Genomic DNA, 22528 nt, shown 5'->3' on the forward strand with positions numbered 1-22528 from the left:
TGTGGATGTGGCAGGCAGATGAGATCACCCAATATGCTGCCTGCTCATGGCTGCCTTTACTGTCCCCTATAAACATCAAATTTGATGAAGAATTACAGGATCCTAGGGAACTGCCATACGCATAATTCTGTAAGATGTAGCTTACATTCTTCATGATTTTTTTTGTATGTTTATATATATACATACATATATATTTTTTTCTTTCCCTTGCATAGGAGATGCCTGTGGAAATGTTTGTATCTTGAACAAATAAGAAATACCATAATGGTGAGCAAACTTGGGTTGGAGATTCTTTTTCTGATTCTGTAGTGCAGTTATACATGCCACAAACAACTTTTTCATTTCATGGGCTCTCTCCAGAGAGCTTTCTCACAAAGGAAATAGAATCTGTACTCTGTTTTAAAGTGTACCATCATAGCACAGGAGGAAAGATTTTTATTGCAGATGCATTGTTATTCCCAACAAAAAGTTGGTCTGTTTCAGAGCACTGGTGGACTGAACACCTGCACGTTTCAGAGTCAGAACAATCAGTTTGTTCTCAATTATTCCTGACTCGCTTGGAGAGAGTCATTTTCAGCTCTCAATTTGAAAAAGGCATATTTTCACAGAGGAGTACATCTGGCAGACAAAAGATTTTCTGATGATAACAAATCTCAGAAACCATTATCAATATAATGTTACCCTTCAGCCTCTCAACAGTATTGTGAGTGTTTACAGAGGTCTTGGCAGTGCTTACGTCCCATCTGCATTATTAAGACAGGATGATTGGCCAGAAAAGAAGGTATCTTACCAAGAGATTGGGAACAGATAAACAGACTCCCTCTTGTGCGTGTTTTCTTATCTCAAATAAAAAAAAGTTAATTTTAGCACCAAGTCGGATGAATTTATCAAAACAATAGTGGACTACAGGATGGTAAGACAGAGCTGCTGGAAGGATTCCACATCAGGGCTACTTTGATCATTTGTTTCCACTGAGCCCTTCATCAGGAGGATTTCTTGTCTCTGTCTCATGTAGTTGGAAGCCAGGTGCCACATGCAAGCTCATTCTTTAATTTATTAGCCCTTTATTCTGGATGGTTTGCATTCCACTGAAGTCTAAATATACTGGTTTAAATATCCAGAGAACCTGGCTGATTTTGTATCTGATAGCAAAAATACAGAGTTAGAAACTTTTATAAAATCTGTATCTCCTTTTATCCCTTTGGAAACAAATTCTGAATTTATTATTAGTGGGCTGAGTGTTCCCAGTGTTTAATTTATGGTGGGTGAGCTTCACAGGCATCATTGATTCAATTTAGCATTGTGGAGTTCTAACTTATGTAAAATATATTTGAATGTTTGTTACAATTTCTTCTTACTAGAATCATTGGGCAGTATGACAGTGATGAACTCCATAAATAAGGGAAAGAGTAGGTTGTGTAATTATACATGCTAGCAAGCAGGGATTGGGAACCATATATACATCATCGTGTTATGATCTTCTTGAAATGCTTACCAGTTATTTAAAACATGCTGGCGGTCTTAGCAGAAACTCGTCAGAGAAGAGAGGCAAAAGAACTAACCTGATATATTTAGTTTGCCAATTGTGGGAGTTACTAATCTCTGGATTCATTGCAAACAGGAATATCAAAGAGTTCTTGGCTTTATGGCTGGGCAGATCTCTAAGGGGTGGTTTTCTGAGTCAGTGGTCAGGTTAATTGATACCTGCATTCCTGTAGCTGTGCAATTATTGTGGCCCAAGCAGTGGTTCAGCCAGCATCTCCTACATTGACATGTTCTTTAGATTTCCACAGCTGTTTCAGCTGGCTGTAGAGGACAAGTTCAGTAATGTCCTAAATCAGAGTTCTTGTCTCTGCAGGACATATCCATTTGATGCCTGTCTTCTCTTCTCATGCTTAGTAGCATGCTTTTTTGGATAGATATTTAGTATAAAAAAAGTCGAATTTAGACATCTATAAGAGCATTATTATGTGAGAATGGAAAAGATTTTGTATGTGATTTAAATAATTACATTTGCCACTCTGACACCTTATTTATTTGACTGTATTCCCTCCAGGTAAAAATTATTTATTGTGAACTTGGAAGTCATTAGTGTTTCAACAGGCTGTGTTGCACATTAAGCTTGCAGTGACTCGCGGTTAGATTTATGAAGGAGCTCAAGAGTTCTTTTTCCATAAGAACAGCTTTCCCGCCTTTTGCAGATCAAAATTTAGTATTTCAGCTCTAATGTATCAATGTCCTTTGTCTCCCATCCTTTTTCCATTTCACTTTAAAAGTGGAATTACTTTAGTAATGTCAGTATCAGCCACTATCAGGGTGAAACAGTTGAGACTTTTCTGTCCCACTTTGTTTCTCTACTGTATTTCATCATGAGGTGGATCTTGATGAAGCCATATTTGGAACTTCTGCCCAAGATAGTTTTAGAACTCCACATTTGGTCAGGTTATATGCTAACCGGTATTCCTTCTGAGAGACATTCAAATCATGAAGTTATATAGCACTTCTTAGATATCGGAAGCGTCTTGATATTTGAAGGTTGAAGCCCTCCTTACCAAAGTTGTTAGTCCTGTTGATAGACTAAAAAACATGACTCACTCTGAATAAGGTTTTGCTGTAAATTATCTAGCTCTGAATGTATTCAGAACTTTTCTTTCCAAAAGAGTTATGTGCTGCTTGGGATTTACTTGCAGGGAAACACAAGGACAAGGAGCTGAAAAAAAGAAAGCTTACCAGCTTGTCTGTCCTCTGGATTTCTTTGAGATGTTCTGACCCTCTCTGAATTCTACTTCCTTCCCACCCCTCCCCAGCCACCCTCACACAGCTCCCCTGCTCCCCCCCTCCAAAAATAAAACCCCAAACAAACCTTTCCCACTCTTGTCTCGTCTCAGAGTACAGAAAGAGCAGCGGTAATAGTTCGAGCCTTGTTCTTCCACTTTTCATACTGTGACTGTAGGTAGGGTACACGTGCAGAATATGGAGCCCCTCTTGTAGCTCTGTTGCAGGTGTGTATGGCGCATGAGTAACCCTGTGTGTGTGCCTGGCTGTCGCACCTGACTTACCCAGCCTACAATTCCAAAAGCAGGGAATGATGACTGTGTAACTTTTTACACAAACTCAAACAGCACCAGTAAAATCAGTGTATGTGTAAGAGGGGATTTCAATCTGCTTTTTCCAACTGAATTTCCTGGTTATGTGGCTATCAGTAATTCCTTTTTACTTTCTTTCTTCTGGGCTTGAAAAATTCTACTTTAAGTTTCACAAATGCACCCAGGTATTTTTGGAATTGACAGTTCCCATCCTACAGCAAAGAAAACCAGTTTGTTTCTATAACAGTGTTCAGCTCATGAAAATAAAAAGCTTACCCTTCTTACGATCACTTAATATTTTTGTACATTCATATTTCTGTTACTCTAGTTTTAAATAACCACCACCAAATGAAATGCAAAATCTGCTACATATAAACTTTGTATATTTGTTGTGTATGATACTTTGTGTAACATTTGTTTTTCTGGGAAGTTCACAGTTGCAATGGTTTCTGTTACCCTTAAGCTGAAACTCTGTAATAGCTAATAGGATAAAGACTGTGACAGATAGTAGGTTAAAAGTGAGAAACATTTTCACTAATAATTTTCTGTACTGACAGGGATAAGTTATTTCACAAGCCTCTGTTAAATAAACCTGTTTTAATGTAAACTACTTTTTGTGCAGCCCTTGATGTTTTTGGCTTATTTCATAGACTTCATCCACAGAGGAAGAATTTTGAATCAAGCTTCAGAAATGTCACTGACGTGAAGCGGAAATCTGCTAATACGTTATTGCAGTCGTATTAACTGCAGATTTGTAACTCACCTGTTATATGGAGCGTAGACATAACAGGTCTGGACATTTTCATTTTCTGTCCGTTTATGTTTAGTTTTCAGAACCACCAGTAAGAACTTGCACATATGTATCTATTACAGCTTTTAGTCTTTCTCAGAAGTTTATTTGTGTGGGTCTTCAGGTAATGCACTTTAAAGCAGCATTAGGTTTCCTTCACACTTCTCTTCTACAGCAGGGTATGAGTAGATTTTATCTGTGAATAACTGCTTCAAATTTATGACTGAGTAATTTGATTATTCAAGTTGCTATAATCATTCTGAGGTGCTTTGTAATTTAGGTATTTTTACAACTGTAGGAGTGTAGAGTTTTTTTTTTTTGTCTATGGGACACCTATTTTTGTATTCGGAAATAAAATTAAAGATAACACTATCTTGCTCAGATTCTGCCTTTTGCGTGTCTTCAAAGCTCTAGATATCTAAATTGTTCCTTCCACCCTTCAAGATTTGAAGCACTAAGGATAGGCAATACATAGTTATAGTATGTTGAAACTGTGTATATTCTTTCATAGAATACCTTGCAGCTGGAGAGATATACTTAAGAAAATATTTTTTTCCAGTGCTTTCTTGAGTGAACAATCTATCAAAACCTTGCTAGGAAAAGGAAGTATCTTTAAAAGTTTTCAGTAAGTTCTTAGCTGTATTACATCAGTGGTATTAAAAGTATGGATTTATGCACTCTGGTACCCAAACACAGTAATCTCTAATGGGATTGTTTCACTGTGATGACAGAATTGCGAATTATTATCAACAGTGCAAAATATTAAGTATGAGACATTTTGTGTTTTTCTTTGCTAACAAGTTCCTGAAGGACCTAAGATTTTTAGATCTTGTCACACTTGGAGGCAGAATCTCACCTAACCTGGAAAATGGCAAGATAAAAAAGGAGGAAATAGACCTGTAAAGAACAAAGCTCTCTGGGATTTTCAGAGAGTGCTTGCAATCTCTTGAAAAGAAACTGAGTTAATGATTGACCTTGGAGAAGGAGTGAAAATAATGAAGTGTCATTAATTTTTCATAATTGCCAACACTAAAGGTGTTAACTAGGAGCAATTTATTGTTTTGACTTGAAAACACCCTTCAAAAACTATTTTGGATGACATTATACCATAACAGGCAAGTAAAAAATCAGTGTGTTTGCATATGAATCTATAAATCTTGTCTAGTGCACTAAGAGATTAAGTCAAACTGGTACGTGGGGATTGGTTCCTTTGGTTTTAATGAGCATGCTTTGTAAGTTGTTAATGGAAGAAATTCTGTCCAGCAAGTTTTAAGTGTTATGATAAAATAACAATAAAGGATGCTTTTTAAACTCTATTTTTGTAACACATGGGCTGTAACAGTGAAGGCTGTGATTTTATTGTTCTAGTGCACGATCTGTTCATGTACGATTAATGATGAGAAAAAGGACAGAAACAGGAAAGGCAAAAATATCTGAAGGTAACTGAGAAAAGTCTTGTACTGTACCTTGGAGAGTGGCATATGAAAAATACAAGCTCTCCACTGACTTCTAGGCTATATTGGTGTTAGAATAGTAGGGAAGAATAAGTAGAATAGCTTTGGCAAGCTAAACAGTTGTCATTGAGGATGGTTCGGGGAATTTATGCTGGATTTTTTTTGAGTCTCTGCCCTTTTCTTCCAAGAGGGAGAAAAGTTGCATTTGTGCTTTTACTCAAACACTTCTATTGCTCTAGATGTGAAAGGAGAGTACAATTTGACAAGAACTTGAAGTGAAGGTGTTCACTATATGTGAAACTTTCGAAGAAAGTTTCAAAGAATTCAAAGAATTTTCAGTTATATTCACAATTTAATTAGAGGAATTTCCAGAGAATTATAGGATAGCTTGAATCGGAAGGGACCCATAAGCATCATCAAGTCCAACTCCCTGCTCCTTGAAGAGCTACCTAGCCCTAAGTAATATTACTGAGTGTTGTCCAGGTACTCCTTGAACTCTGACAGCCTGGGTCCTGTGACCACTTCCCTGGGGAGCCTGTCCCAGTGACTGGCCATCCTCAGTGAAGAACCGTTCCCTAATGTCCAGTCTGAACATCCTCTGATGCAGCTTCATACCGTTTCATGAATGTTCAGTTAGATTCTTAAGTCTAATATTTCATTCTAGAAAATGCTTTGGTAGGGGAGCATCTTATTTTATTTTTGTTTGTTTGTTTGTTACATTTTTCCTCTCTCTTTCCACTCAAAGCAGGCAGATTTAAAAGAATGTTTAAAAGAATTTTTTCCGATATTACTAAAGTATTGTTAGAAGAGATCAGCCAGGTACTCAGAAGAAATTATGAAGCATAAAACTTGGTTTTGTGTAAAACCACCAGGGCTGGTTTTTGGGGTGTTTGGTTGGTTTTGTGGGCTTTTTTTTTTTTTTCCAGAGCTTCTATATTATTTGCTCTAGAAACTGGAAGAATGCGTATTGAATGTCAGGTGGGATAAGAAAAGAAGCAGTGACATTACGGGTTAAAGAGATTGCGTGTGAGTTCAGATACGATGTTTCTTGCTGGCTCTGCCCCTGCATTTCTCCCTATTGCTAGTTCAGTTGTTTCAGGCAGAGCTTTTGGAAATGTCTACTTATTTGTTTTTGATCCTAGGAATTCTGTAAATGCTAAATGTTTAGAATTGCAGATGAAGTAATTGGAAGTTGCAAATAATCTACTGGGGAGTAAAAAAAAAAAAATCAGTGGGGCATCTCACACTTTTTATGGTGTGAACAGCCCAGAAGTAAGAATGCTGTTAAGGCAGGTCAGTGAAACCCAAACATCATTAGTTTGGAATCTGGGAAGGGCATTTTTCCACCTAAAGAGTGGAGAATAAATCTGTAACTTTTCAGAATAAGATTTGAAACATAACAGTAATTTACACTTTGAGTAAATTACACCTCACAAAAATTTTAAGGGCCTGTTCTTTAACATAGGAGCTGTTTTTGTTTTGCTTTTCAGCAAGAGAAATAGAAAGATCAAAAATATAAAAGTTACGGTCTTTAATATATTTAAGGCACATATTGTGGTAGAGATAATGTGATGGTTTTACAGAGCTATTTCTGTAGTCCATTAGGCTGTAGTATTGCCCTTTCATAAATCCTATTACTACAATACGTTGTTAAGTTCATGCACACCATGTTTAGTCAATAAACAAACATCCAGAGCATGTGGAAAGTTCATTTTCTAGAGGTTTTGAAAAAACCTAATTAGATGAGATAATGCAGTGTTACGGTAATGCAAAAGCTAAAGTATAAAATACATTCAGTTGTAATCCGAGCACTGGCCAGCCTGCTTTCTGTTAAATGTTTTCTGCTGGAAATTACTTACATTAAAAATGCAGCAGTGCCTTCTGATGAAGGAAAGCCCTTTGAATGTTGCCGTTCTTGTTACGATTTTACTTAACAAAGTCTTGAAAAAATCTAATTTTGTAATTTAGAATGTTCAAGACTCTTTGTTTTCATGTAATATTACCAGTGCAAGGGTCTGAGAAGTAGAAGAGAGAGGTACTTGTTCCAGATTTTGCTTGGCTTCTTTGAATAGGCTCTTCTGGTATTTCAGGATATTTGTAACTTGATAGGATATGATCTTTAATTTCTTTATGGTTGGTCTTGCAGGACATTGAGGAAAATTTGAGAAATTAACTTTAGAAAATGAAGACAGTGCAAGATGTGTTCAGGGCATGGATCTTTGAAGTTTACTGAGCTTTATACATATTCATGTGAACGTACAATGTTTATACTTAGGTAATGTGCAAATCTACTGTCTGCAAAAAGGCAGGAAGAAAGGAGAGTTGTCTTTGTGATAGCTCAGTATACAATTGGATTTTAGTCCTCAAAGCTCTACTAAGGTGGTAAATGCTTGTTATGTAGCAGCTCGGGATTTTCCAGAATTACTGGAGCGAAAAGTCGCTAGCTTTCCAACAGCATGACAGAAGTTCTGCGTTCATGGGAATGTCATATTTCCCAGAGGAATATTTGAAAACTGGATTAGCAATAATCTAATAGGGCTTTTTGTTTTGTGTGCTAGTGTTTTCCTAGGCCCTAAGAAAATGCGAAAGTAATATTTATGTAGGAAGGAACCTTTTTCAGTGATGTTAAAAATTAAAGTGACTGCTCTTTATCCAAGCCTGAATCACTGTCCACTTCATAATTTTGATGCCTCTTTGGGTGACAGGTTAAATGCAAGCTTCCAAAACGTGAATAGCATTTCCACTTTCTTCTAAAATACAAAATAGGATTGCTGGCAGTGATGATGATATATTAAATAGCCATGGAGGAAGAGATGAAATTGAGTCACCTTACTAGCTATAGAGACTTGCATCTTGTGTGTGTACTCCAGTGAATTTGGACTTCTTTCTGCTTAAAAAAGAGCATTCAGCAGAAGTGGTGCAATATGTTATCCATCATTCTAGGATGCTTTCAGAAGGGAAACATGTCTTTCAGTCTTAGTGTAGGTAATTGGTATACGTGTCTTTTAGTTGCTCAAGAACAGAAAGAGTAGGCAGAGTACACACTGAGCGTTCTTGTTAAACTAAGTTCCAGAAGAGGAAGACAACATTCTTCAGTTCAAGTAGTTCTTAATTTTGGGCAAGACATTTCATTTCTTAGTCCTTGCAGTATTAGAGGTACTTCTGAACATATGTGGAGAGGAAGTGATAGTTATCTGCAGTACCTTCCACTGTTGTAAGGAAGTTTTCATGTAAATATTTTGTTCCTCAGTACCTATATTTACAAATTACAAGTAAACCTTAGGAAGTCTTACTTTATAAATATCCCACCTTCCACCCATGAGAATGTTCAGATGTGAGTTTTTCTGATTCTGAAAGGTCACAGGACTTTGAATAGTAAGAGGAACCCATGAGGTTATTTGTATAAGTTGTGTTATCTGGAAAATAATTTTCCTGCTCTTTCCATTTATTGCTGCTGTGTGGAAGTTGTTCTTCCTCTGTTGTTTAGCCACTACACTGAGGCAGTGTCTCTTCTCACTCAAGCTTGTAAGTTCTGGTCTACTGTCACCTCAATCCGTATTTGATGACCTTATAGAGTTAATATTCTAAGTAAAGAGCTTGGTTTTTCTTCAGCTACTGTCTGTAGATAAAGTAAACTTTATTAAGTTTACTAAAATTTAGTAAAAATTAGATGTGCAAAGGTAAATAATGACTAACAACCAAGTATGTTGGTAATTGAGTATAACCTTGCTGATGCTTGCTTGAACACTGTGCACATTTTGTGTGCAAGTGTTGCAAACATAGCTATATGGAAAGCCTGCATCAAGAGTAAGACTGGAGAGTTTTGAGTAATTTAAGGTAAAAATAATTCAGATCAATTGTAATTACTTAAATGACAACATCAAAAAAGGCACTTAAATCGCCAAGAAATTCAGAGGCATTGCATAAGCGAAATGCCAGTGTGTGAAACCTTATCATTAATTCTAACTTTTAAAGTATTGTTCATTTATTGTGAATAAATTATGAGCTAATTGTTAACTGCCAGATAAGCTGTTGTAGAGAATTTCCAAGAGCTGATTTTAAAAGCTGTTCTGTTGTAAAAGAAAGAAAAGATACTGAGGTTTAGGACTTCTATAGATAGGAAATGGAACCAACTTGTTTAAGTGAAATTTTGAACCAAATTCCATTCTGTTTTCTTAGCAAAACTCCCCTCATTAACTTGATAGTTTCTCATTTTGTGAAACAGGCATTCATTCATTAAAAGAACCCCAAAATTGGTAATTATTCTGTATATAGGGATTGTTCTGTATGCGTACATCTGCAGATGGGGAGAACATCAGGGTGTAGCAGAAGAACTAAAGGGGGGCCTTCAGGTTGGCCCACTTCTTCCAGTGAACACAGGGTGCTGTCATGACTGCACCACGGAAGTCCTAAAAGCCTTTCTGTGGTAAGTTTGCTGTAGTAAATCAATTATTTGTCAGTTACTCTCATATTTATGTTTGTGATCACAGAAGAAACAATTTGTGCATGCATCTTGGTATATTTTTTTTTCTGTTTTTTTTCAATTAAATTTACTTCATCATTATATTTTAATTTCTCTGTTTATTTTTTGTTTTAAGGGGTTGGATAATGGTATGAGCTATAAATCAATTTAGGGTTCCTTTTTCTTTTCCTGTCTTGCAGATACTTATCATCTGGTAGGAAGTGCATTGCATAAGAGAAAGGTCAGAGAAAGAAATTGATGATCCCAGCTTGAAAGACTAAATTGAGGCAGGTAATGATGCTTGTAATTCTTCCCATTTGATATGAGGACTAGATACTAGCTGTATCTTAGAGTGCTGCATGATACATATTAATGAAGCAAAGTACAGAATTACAGTTCTTTTCCCTGATTTGTAAAAATAAATAAATAAAGCACCGTTGTACCATTCTTTTTCTTAGATCATCCCTGTGATGAGATCATCCCGTGTACCACCGTTTTCCTCCTAGACGATAGGAAAATCAGAAGAGGCCTGTGAAAAAAAGGATTACATTTTACTCATTTTTTTCTTTAGATATATTTCCTTATGCTGTGAACTGTTTTAAAGAAAATTTTATCATCCAAAATTAAAATCAGATGAATAGTTTACAATAAAAGTATATAAAATGTAGTTATGTTAGTATGTTTTTATTACAAATGCAAAGAAAATTTGGGGTTAAGTTTTTCATAAAATGATACACTTTTGAAATACATGTTACAGACAACTTAAACAATGAGACTAATGCACGTAAGTGATCTATCTTGTAAGGGTGCTTTATTGTTGGTATGTTTGCTACTAAATGAAATGCATCCATTTCATCACCTCTAAATATAGTAAAGATAATGTGAGATACCTCAATATCTTTTCTGTTATGCTTAACAGACTTGCATATGATTTCATGTACAATGACTTTGATGCAGGGTGATGTAATTGATTAACTTATGCTGATTCAAATAAAAAGAGTCAAGCCATTGGTTCATAGACACTAGAGACCTACTGACCACTTAGTTCAGCCTTGAAATTCAGTCTTCTGAATAATGACAGACAGCAATATCCAAATTGAGAATGAGTAATGTATGTAAAGGGAGCTTTAAGCATGCTGAGATACTGACTATGGACCTGTTACTGAAGAGATTTCTGTTAGGTAGGAGCTGATGCCAGGAATTTTTGACATTTGCAGGATAAGTCCATCAATTGGCAGGGTATGTGAAGAAGTGATTTTGGAAATGGAGGTTATGTGGTAAGACATAGGGGCCTAGAAAATCCGCTAGACTCTACTGGGAGAGTCCATAGAGAGCTGTAAATAACTAGATAGTATTTAACCAAGAAGCAGTGGAGTAAGTAAACTATGAAATAAATTGTTTCTGTAGTATGTCAACAGAGTTATGTAGTTGGCAGTTTTCCACCAGGTAACTTTTTATACTGTCTAGGTTTCCGTTCTTACTCTAGAGAGTTTCTCTCTTCTTTGTACACTTAGCCTACATCTTACAGTTTCTAACCCTTAAACTGTTTATAACTGTTTCAAATTATCTTGTGCCAAAATGTCTCTATGTATGAGTTTTGCTATCTGATGTCAGCAGAGCTTGGGTAGTAGTTTTTAACAGTCTACTGTTGTTTAAAATACTGAAAATGTGTCACTTCATAGAGTTCCTGGTTAACTTGGTAGGGTTTGTTGTTTGTTTTTTTGTTGTTGTTGTTTTGTTTTGTTACTTAGTGGCAGTATTGTATGTTCTTAGATTCATTGAGAACTTCTAAATGCACAGTAGTAGCACATAAAAAATATGGAACATACATGAATGGCATTTATACCTAGGCTGAAGATTTGACATGTTCAATCAGTAATATGTACTTAAACCAGTGACAGAAGTGTAAGATCCAGGCTCCCCCTAGTGATTTACAGAAGGCCTAGACCAAATTCCCCACAGGGAGGTTTGTGAAGGCATAGAAAGTAAACTACCACGTTTGAAAGGATTGTTAGGACTGACCTTGTCTAAGCCCATGAAAAGTAATAGATAGGAAATAAATGTGAAATGCAAAAATCTCAGGCAATTATCAAGATAAAGAAGAGTTGTAAGAAATGAAGCTGAGAAAGCTGACTAAAGCAGGTTGCTGTGTTTGCTCTGTAGTATGAAGATAGTATGAAAAATAAAAGAATAGTCAGTATGAGTTATGGAATCCCTTAAGAGAAGTGTCAACATTAGGAGGTGCTTAACTCCTGACAGAAGTGTCAGATGACTGAAGGATGGGTAAAGCATAAACATATTCAAGCAAGCAGCCTCAGACCATAGGAGCTTTCTGTTAACATGATAATCAATGAGTTAATAATGTTAATGTTTATGTACTAATAACTGGGCTTAAAAGACTATATGATGAAATAAAATTATTTAATCCCCTAAAATATAGTTTTCTGTACAGTGGAGACTTGGCAACACAAAACATAAAGCAAATGTTGACTAAAAATTTACTCCATCTATGATACAGTTTTCACTTGTTTAGCATCTTTTGCTCAGCTATTTCTAAGAGCTTTAGAAATAAGTGATTAATATGTCAGTGAGATGTATTATATTTTGAAAGCAGATTGTAAATAAAAGGCAGAAAAAGGGTGGTTCTCCTTCATTATCATGCATGTCATAGTCTCTGCCAGCACACAAACTCAGGTTTGCTCTGTTTTCTGTTCTGAGTTTTAGGTCATAGACTACTATGAAAAGAATTAATTTGGTATATGCTTATCTACAAATTTTTATTATGCTGATTTTTATCAACAGTGTAGACTCTGACGTGTTAATGCATGTATTATGTGACAAATAGAGATTAGGATTTTTTCAGATTTGTATTTCTTGGCATGGCTAGGGATTCTCAGCAACAGATTGTGTTTTCCAAAGATAACTGCTCTTTTTTAAGTCTAATTATACAAATGCAAGTCTCCATAGTAACATTGTAGATTCTTCTGCCAACCTGTGCTCTTCCAGATTTGCTTGTCAAACTGAAGTTTGACCGTTGTAAAAACTGTTGTTGTAGAAACAGTCTTTGTCATGTAGTTAGAACGTAGAAATAACATAAACAATTTTCTTGGCAATTTTGCTTATAGTAGCATCTATTGTGTATCCTTTGCATTTACATTGCAGGTATTTTATGTGCTTGTCTCATTTGTGGGGGGTATAAAGTGTTCTGAAGGGAAATTTTGCTATGTTGTGCTACATAACATATGGTTAAGACAAACATGCTGGAGAAACAGCTTATTGACTGAGACAACTTTAACAGGATTCATTTAGTGTGTTGAGAATTCTGTTTCTATTCTACAAGCCTCAGTTCACTAATGAGATAACTAGCATTTACCTGTCATAGGAATTACTGGCAAAATGGCCTGTGCTAATCAAATCAAAAAGGCATAAGTATAATTGCTTCAGCTCAGAAATACTTTATAAATAATGAGTTAGAAATGTTAATTTGACTGGTATAAATAAATAACCTGAATCAGCTATCATGCAAAGGTATATATCGCTATTAATGTTTCTTTTGCTAAGATTCAATATTGGTCATTACTCCTAAAACAACTTGCTTACTTTCTCAGCTCAGAATAAATCTCAGCTTCATGATAAGGGAAAACCATCTAAGGGGATCCTTTTCAATGTCATAGGGACCTTTAGAGGAGGTTCCTGCTGCTCTTTGTAGCTGTGGGTGAGAGCAAGAATGGAACAAAACAGATAGGTGTTGCGGAGTGATTAGTGTAGCACACCTTAGCCTCCCATGGTGCTAGATTCTGCTGGGAAGCAGAGCAGTGTATGCTGAAGAGAAGCACTGTGTGTGCTTCCCTCATCTCAGAAAGAAGCAGAACTGTGGATTCTTAAAATTGTGAGTCCTGGCACATAGACTGGCACATAAGGTATCCCTAATGGATTACCTGTAAGTTGCCTTACTCTGCCTGATAAAGAAACAGTTCTTCACTGGGACTTGTGGGGCTGTGAAATCATTACACTGGGCAGATGATATAGTTCCATATGAAACACTGAATGTGTGTAATGACCTACCTTCACACCTTAAAAAGACAAGTAGATCAAATGTGTGATCAGAATGCTTTTGGCATGGCTTAGTGACTGGGTGTACCTGCTCATGTATGGGATATGTCTGTATTTTTATCAGGAAATGGATGTTCATATGATCATATGATTAGTGATAGGCTGCAGGTATTTTTGGAAAATGGTAGCAATGTGCAGGCTGCCATAATTGTCCAGTAGGCAGAAAGGAAGAGACTGTGGGCAAAATTATTCTATTTTCCTACAAACAGTGAGAAGTTTACCACTTTTGGTGATTAAAAATGCTCATTTTGTGGACTAACAACTGGTATTCTGATACTGATGTCTATACTTAATGGTTGTGTGAAGCTTATTCAGGTGTATAAAGGTCCATGTAGATGTCTATTCAGTAATGCTGCTGATCAATATGTCCATATCCTGCAAGGAGGAAAGTAAATGCTATTGGTGCATAGTAAACTGTGGGAAAAATAATTTCAGATTACTAAATCATGTTGTAGCTGGATCTAGTCAATGTTACATAGTGGTTTGATATTCAGAAAACATTTTTGTCTTCATTTATGGATAGATCTTATTGAACTGTTCTGGAAGTCCAAGGTCAAAAGTCTTGAGACTTTTAATGGCTATAACCCATCTGCTTCTTATATATTCTTCAGTTCATCTGTGAGACAGATCTCATGATTATGCACATGCAGTCAGCTGATGAGCAGAAACAAATCTATAGGGAACAGACCACCTAATAAGGTACAGGTAGTAGATCTCCTAGCTTTCTGAACATTTGTTCTGCTATCTTAATTTCTTTGTTTTTTTAATTGCTTTTATAGATTGTAGGTTTTATTTTTTCTCCTTTTAAATTTAGTTTATGAAGCTTTCAGCATAAAGCCCTGCTGGAACATACCTTGGAAGGAGCTTATACCTGACCTTTGGGTGACCTGATAGAAGATGACTGTTACCTTGTTTGCAGTTATATGTTTATAGCTTGCTCTTTGTGATATGAAATATCTCTTGTATGGCATCATTTTCTGTACAGGGCCAGAAAATAGCAGCAGTTAGTGTGGGGGGCCGAATTACAATCACTGCAGAAACTATTTTCAGGACCTTACTTGTGTGTATGTGTAATTGTTTTCCACTAGTTTGCATTTACTTTATAAGAAGGGTCAGCAGCTAAGTTTATCATACTCTTCTTATTTCCACAGACACCTTTTTGAAAAAGTTATTCAAAAAAGCACTATGTCACCGTGTTCTAATAATGTTTTCCCTTAAAATTCTGTGTACTTAGATGGTGATGCTGTTCTTCCAGTAGTTTTGACAACTTTATGACATCTTCACAGACGAATCTTTTATGTTTTACTCTAATAAGACTACTGTACTTGAAAAAGTCTACTTTCAGACCAGTTGGTTTATTTCTGGCCTGAATCTGTTAAAAATAATTGCGTTTTAGTGAACTACATGGTTGCAATTCTTTACTTTGTAGCAAAATACTTCGCATATTAGTTGGATATTTAGGCATAAAACATTGCAGTACCAAGAGTAATAAAACACAGTAGCTTTTGCAAATTGTGCTCCCAAAGGATTTTTAAGGTGGTTGTAAGCAGAAGTATAGTTTTAATGGGCACAAGAGTTTAATTAAACCACAGAATTCCATTTAAAATTTCAGTTTATGTGCTTAACAAGATATCCAGGACTTTTTAGGAAGTGCCTGAACTTGAGCCTAAAAGCATCTTGTCTGTACGATATTTGCCTTAGACTGGGTAAGTTAAGCTCCAGTTGCAATAGTGGGTGGCTCAAATTGGGCTAGACGACTCAGTGTCTTTGAACTAGAGTATGTGAAAGCAGGTAAAGATTGTAAAAAAATAAAATGTTACTAAGGTATAAAGGAAGAAAAGGTAATGGATGCATTTAGACACATCAGTGTTGGGACCCCATTGTGAATTGTAAATTATGCAAACCTATCTGTAGTCAGTCTATTCCCTCAAGCTTCTTCAGTGCTAAGTTGCTGTAATGGTAATCTGTCTGCCCTTGTCTGTGCTGAGAAGCTGTGAATCATCTGCTCTAAACCAGAAAAGCATCCAGTCTCCCCAGTTGTGTAGGGAAGGGCTCAGAATGTAGAGTGGCTCCCTTCCTGTGATAATGGTTTCTGCCTCAGACCCTCCTTGAAACTCCAAAAGTAGTGTTTCCTTTCCATTTTGTTCCTCAAAGCATGGAAGGAACAGGATGTTGAATGGGACTTCTTAAGAGAAAAGAAATAGCAAGGAAGAGAAAGCAGCTGCTGCTTGAGTGTGAATTGAGGGTCCTGCAGTACCTCTTGGTCAGTCATGAGCACTATCTTGTCCTGGTCTCCACATACAAAATAAAATGAGATCTGACAAGGGGTGACATGGGTTAAGAGCAGGAGGGAGACAGCATTAAACCTCTGCCCTTGCCTGCTACTCTCTTTCAGTTCCTTTCTTCTCCCTAAAGATCTTCTGAAACAAGTGTCGCTCTGAGAAGCTTTGAACTGCCATTATTTTGAAACAAAGATGACATAAAATATTTAAAATAGCAGTAATTCCAAGGTTTTGAGTTAGAAAAATTTAGATGCAGATATGAGATAGTACACAGCATGTGATTATTTTTCAGTATATTAAAGCATTTTTATTTTTTGAAACTATACCTGTTGTATTCAGCCCTTCTGCAAGTCTGTCTCCAAAAGTTACCAAACAAAACCCCATACTCTATAGTGAGGTAAGTTTAATGACTGAAAATACAAAAATGGGAAAGTGTTAGGTAACTCTGTTACCACTTGTCTTTGTGGTAAGATTTTCTGAATACATTTGGCAACGTGTTCTGTACAGAATTTGGTATCCTACATGCTCATGTAGTCTTTCTCCATTTGTCTGTTTTCCAATCTTACCCTGTTTATACCATCACATGGACTCCTGAAGTTCAGAAAATTCATCTTTAGGGACTGATAAGACCAGTAATTTCAGTAGAGATGCCTTTGATTTACATCTTTAGAGAAAGCTAAGCATTTAGGTACTTACGATACAGTCAGCATTCAGCAGTTATTTTAAGTACTGATGCACAGCAAAGTAGTTTGTAATCTGTGCCTTAGCCCCAGGGCTACAGATATTCATGTTCAGCATGTAGTTACAGAGAGATGTAGTCTCTAAACTGTGTAAGGAAGTGCTGGCTTGGTGCTTATTGCCCTGAGGCAAGGAATAAAAGGAATAAAACAAAGAATTTTTTTTTTTTTTTGCTTCCTTAACAAGAAATCAGGAAGGGGAAGTGGCATTGTTTTAAAGAAACAATATCAGATATTTTTAACTCTCGCCATAATTTTAATGCAGAGAAGGAACTGTGGCATCTTTTATGCAGTGAGAAAACGTATTTTTCCACCAATCATATTTTATGTTAAGGAAGGTGTTTTCATTCTGAGAAAAAGGAAGACTGAAAGAGGAAACTTGAACAGATGGGTTGAAGTTACCAAGCAACACTTTGTTTCCCAGGCAATGGAAAAAGAAACAGAGCAAATGCCAAGTGGATTTTCTTCCTTTTTTTATTTATTAGTTGATTTTTTTTTTTCTCATACTGTCATGAGCTGATGTATGAACTTTGGTTTAGCAGACCCCTGACAAACTAAAAGAATGTTGGATATTCAGCTGGATGGTAACTACTTGTGCAAGTTGTTTACCATGTGACTTCAATGGTTTTTTCCTCTACTTATGGTAGCGCGCAGTACAAGTGGCAAGTGACACATCAGGGCACATCACAGCTAGTTTTTGTAGATGACATTGATGGTGTTTGCTTCACTTCAGTACTTTCATATACAATCAACTGTATTTTACAATATTCTGATTTAAATGTGTTCCTGTAATGATTCATTCAGGCTCTTCTGCAGAATATAACTTTCAGAATGAAATGACTATTCTGGATTCTCAAATCTTTAGACATTACCCTTACCTCTTCACTGTGGAAAAAGACTGACTTGGTCAGCATATCTCAGCTGAGAGGTTGTATATAGAGTATAGAACTTAGGCAATCCTTTTGTGTTTTAATTCGATCCAGCAAGCCAACATTTACCTGCACTTCTGTTAACTCCTTGGGAATGTAGGGGTGGAATTTGTCTGAATATCTGGGGGAGATAACTTGGTTAATAAAGAGCTCTGACATTCTGTTATGTGATACTATGACAAGTGTAATCTTTGTTAATTCTGTTATAATGATATCTAATTTTTCATCTACAGATATCTCTAAGCCCTTCTCTGGAGGGCTGCTCTCAATCCATTCATCCTTTCCCCTTTATTGATACCGGGGGTTGCTGTGACCCATGTGCAGGGCCTTGGCCTCGTTGAACTTCACGTGGTTCACTCAGGCCCACTCCTCCAGCCTGTTAAAGTCCCTTTGAATGGCATCATTTCCCTCAAGCATTATCAACTAACTGCACCACTTGGCTTGGTGTCATCCACAAACTCTCTGAGGGTGCACTGAATCTCACTGTCTGTGAGTAATCAAGATATTAAATAGTATTGGTGCCAATATGGACCCCTGAGGGACGCCACAAATATCACCACAAAACTTTGTTAGCATTTAAAAAAAAATTGCTATACCAAAGAGCCAAGGGACTTACACATTTGAAGTCTTATTAGCTCTGATGTTTGTTGGCTCTGCTGATTAAGGCCTGATGTTAAATACTAAATAGCCTAAACCAGCAGTAATTTTAAGTACATGTAAGTAAAACCCACCCATATTTAGAAAAATACTTCTTGGAGAATTGGGGAATTGAAAATCAAAACCATAAATAATTTTAGCTTGTGATTTTGGTGAGCCAATGTGAAAAGATACAGTAAGGAATACCCTAAAAGGTAGGCTTGAAAGATAATAAAGCAGTATATCCATTTGTAGGAAGTCTGGATATTAGAAGGTAGACCTATGAAACTATGCTTTTCAAATTAAAAAAGTCCCATAGTTATTGGTTTAAAGCATTACTGCATCACATAGGGAGTGCCAACACTTTTCTTGCTTGGCTCGGGCTGTTTGCAGTGCTACTTTGCTCAAGGACTGATTTTTTATCAACACTAAGTTTATAAAACTGATTTCTACCCAAAAAAGTGTCTGAATTGCAGTGTTTACTAACACCTGCTAATACATTCCTCAGTAAACTAGAGATTTGTCCAGCAAGTGTGTGAAATGTAGTAATTCTGGCTCTGAGTAGTTGAATTTGAGTCTGGTTTTGGTTATTTTGCTTCCATTTAAGAAGGAACAGAAGTTTTTCACCTGCATTTGGTGTCAGGGGAGCACAAAGGGACAAAGTAAAAAAAAATTACTGGGTGTGTGCACAGGGTGGAAGATGGGGAAAGCACTAAAATGGTTCTTACCCGTTGTCTTTTTGCTTTTCTAGAGCAGAAGTTGTATTTCAGCTAGTTTAAGGGAGCTAGCAGGATGTTAGTCATTTGGATTTGAGAAGAACTGTTGGAAAATTCTGTTCCTATAGAACTGACCCATGGAAATACTGCAAGCATTATATGTTGGCACTGCTTGTAACAACCTATCTCATGGTACTATGCATGCTTTGAAAAGGTTTTATCTTTTTAGTTTGTTTTGGTGTTTTATGTTTGTTTATGAAGAGTGAAATTGGCACACAGCAGCATCTATGTGTGTTCTGGATCTTAGGATCCTATTTGGTAATTGTTGCTGTGACTTTCCCCTTTTAAACTTTGCCTGTATGCTGCTGATGGCAGGAGCTAGGGAAGTCTACTCTTAGTTATGCCCTGAGGTGGAATTCCACTGTTACTCCATGGTCAGTATTGTGTTACACGTATTGTAAAATTGATCTTTCTTTTTCAACCTTATTAAAAAATTCTTTGTGTGTTCAAACTTCCAAAGAGGGAGGAAGGTAATCTTTAAATCATGGATCTGATGGATTTTTTGAACATCATGGATTACAGGATTTGTTTGATAAGGATTTTGCATTTTTTAGAATTTGAAAATGTGATCTTAAAAAAATGCTTTTCTAATTAAAAAAACCCACACCCAAATACAAATGCCTAAAAATCTTGGTTCATAACTACCAACTGTGTTTCATTCATGTGTCCTTATGTAAACTGACCCCTTTTACTGCAGCTGGGATATTAATAAATGCCTATTTTAGACATTTAGTTTTTTAAAAATTGGCATTTCCATGCGGTTTTAAACCTCTGTATGCACTGCAAAGGGAAAGTTTTTTAGCCAGGACGTTTCCAGAGTGTGTATGCTTTGCAGAAGAGTAAGCACTGATTGGAACTTTTATTCTCTGATCCTAACAACTTCTGAAAACATATATGGGTTTCCTTTACTTGTATCCGTTCAGGGGGTTTGTTACAGGTTTTTAAATAAAATTACGATGGGGGAAAAATAGAAAACCATTTGTTGTTGAGTTTCTTTCTCTGAAGGTATTTGTGAAGCAGTAACTTTTCCCTTTTTTCTAACTTGGGAGAAGTCATTTTTGTAGGAGGACAAGAGATTAATGATACTGGGCAAAAAAAGGCAAGGATCCTCTGGACATTTTGTTCCTTCTACAAAGAAAAGAAATTTTCAAGAACTCTGGTTAAAGTAGGGTTTCAGTAGCTCCTTTCAGGAAACATTCTGTGTGCTTTCAAGTAGAAGCTAAATAGTCCCACATGCATTTCAAGCTCCATACACAAATCATCTTTTCACTTGAAACTTTTTATATGTGGTCTTGCCAGAGGACACTATTCTAATATGACAACATACGTGGTTTCTTGAAGGTGTTTTTGACATATACGTCAAAGAAAAACTTCATTTCTTAAAGATCAGATTATTTTTCCTTATAGTCTGCTTTAAGCATATTGGTAAAACATATCACAACCCTTCTTTTGCGCATTAATTCAGGAGTAAATGGAAGTATCATTGTTGTAGAGAAATATTTTGGCTAGTGTTTCAAATTGGTTGCTTAATCCGGTGTAAAAACTCCCTCCTCTTCCCCTTCTTCACATACCCAAGTTTTCTAATGTAGGCCGTGAGCGGTGTCAGAACTGTTCATGAGTCACGCTGAGGCCAATGAGATTATCACTAGACTTGTCTGTACTATTAATCTTCCTTTTATAGTTTGGCCGTGGTGTTAAGTTCATTCAATTTCTTCCATAGTCATTAAAACTCATTATTTGAAAATGTTAAATGGAGAGAGAATTAGGCATGCATCTGAGTATTTGTTTAACTATGAGAATTTAGCTTACAAAGAAACTCTCTAGCACAGTCTTTGTTATTAGCTCTTTTTAATATTTATTAGCTCTTTATAATAGTTATTAGCTCTGTATAATTTTCCATAATTTTTTCTTTTTGTATGCTTGTATCTACGTTTTCATTTCTTCAAACCATAAAATTTGTTAGGATTTGACAACATAACAGGTTCTGACAGAGTTCAAATACCCATGGTAAAGTGTTTTTAAGAGATGACCAATAGCAGCATGATTTTTGGAATCCTTGCTAATAATAGGGCTTTGTTTTCCTACATACTGGAGCCAGACATGGAAGTGTTCAGTGTTGTCAGTTTACGGTCTCCAGAAAGATAAGAGTTTGATCAGCGTTTCTTAAATATACTTTCATCTAGATTACTATGAGACCATTTTGGCTGGGGCTAGATGCAAAGGATTAGAAAAAGGGAAAGAGAAGATAAGCTTATATGGTGAAAATAAATTCCTGTATTTTACATTTTTGTAGTATTCTGGTTAAATAGAATTTGATTCATCTTTCTAATGGTGTTTTTGGCTGAAGAAACACTAGACACTTTAAGTAGAGTGGCCGTGCTTTTACTTAAATAATTGATTGAAATATTGATATACTGCTGATTTTAAAATTTAAAGTTCAGGCAAGCTGATCATGTAGAAGCAATACCAAGGCTTTCTTATCCAGGAGAATGGAAGCAGTCTGCTTTGAGGTGTTTGAGAGAACTAGCAGCTCCTATACTATTGCCTGCTGTGATTTACAGATTTGAACATTTTGCCTAGGAATACAGGAAGCTAGATTTACTGACACAATGGTTTCTTATGCCTGGTTTTACATTGCCTTAGGTATGGTACGGTTGCTGCCATCTTTGATTATCTGTCTTCTTCCAATGGTTATTTGATTCGGATGTCTTTGTTCCTATTATATCATTATTTTTTGTAAATCTTGGGCTTTGTGTTAATTTTTAAAGGTCTTCTGGTTTACAACTCCATTTTCCTTCTGCTCTTTAATCATTAGGAACTTACCACTGAAAAGCACGCACTCACTGACAGTTTCATGATACCTTCTCTAAACTGACTACTTTTCTGAAAAAGACCTTTTCATTCTAGCACTTTGTATCATGCTATTTTAAGCAGTTTTATGTAAATAGACAGTAAAACCTTGAACTGCATTAACAGCACTGGTATAACGTTTTAAGAGTTTCAGCTCAATCTCATCTAATCAGAGCAATACATAGTCAGTGATGTCTTAGGAACCTTAATATCAGACAGAGAATAAAAGGAGGATCATTTTGCCAAGTGATAAAGTGGCTTCTAATAGAGTTGAGATAAAAAAGAAGTTTCAGTTGGGTTTTAATTAATGTTAGATTAAGACTATGCTATGTATACTAGTTGATAATGATAAATCTTACATGATCTTTTAACCATTTCTAAACGAAAGAACAGGACTTATCTTCCACCATTAT

The 22528-nt window shown here is 36.2% G+C and overlaps 1 protein-coding gene and 1 long non-coding RNA gene across 6 annotated transcripts in view; both read left to right on the plus strand.

Moving 5' to 3' along the window:
* Positions 1 to 22528, plus strand: part of ERC2 (ELKS/RAB6-interacting/CAST family member 2) — a 498505-nt gene that overhangs the window by 86171 nt on the left and 389806 nt on the right. The window lies entirely within an intron of this gene.
* LOC130603665 (uncharacterized) lies at positions 9720 to 10528 on the plus strand. Its single transcript, XR_008973237.1, has 3 exons — positions 9720 to 9756; positions 9993 to 10083; positions 10251 to 10528. It is a non-coding gene; the product is annotated as an uncharacterized LOC130603665 (long non-coding RNA).

This window comes from Pezoporus wallicus, unplaced genomic scaffold, assembly GCF_028554395.1.
Source record: "Pezoporus wallicus isolate ANWC-B61680 ecotype Strahan unplaced genomic scaffold, APGP_CSIRO_Pwel_v1 contig_8542, whole genome shotgun sequence".
Classification (NCBI taxonomy): domain Eukaryota; kingdom Metazoa; phylum Chordata; class Aves; order Psittaciformes; family Psittacidae; genus Pezoporus; species Pezoporus wallicus.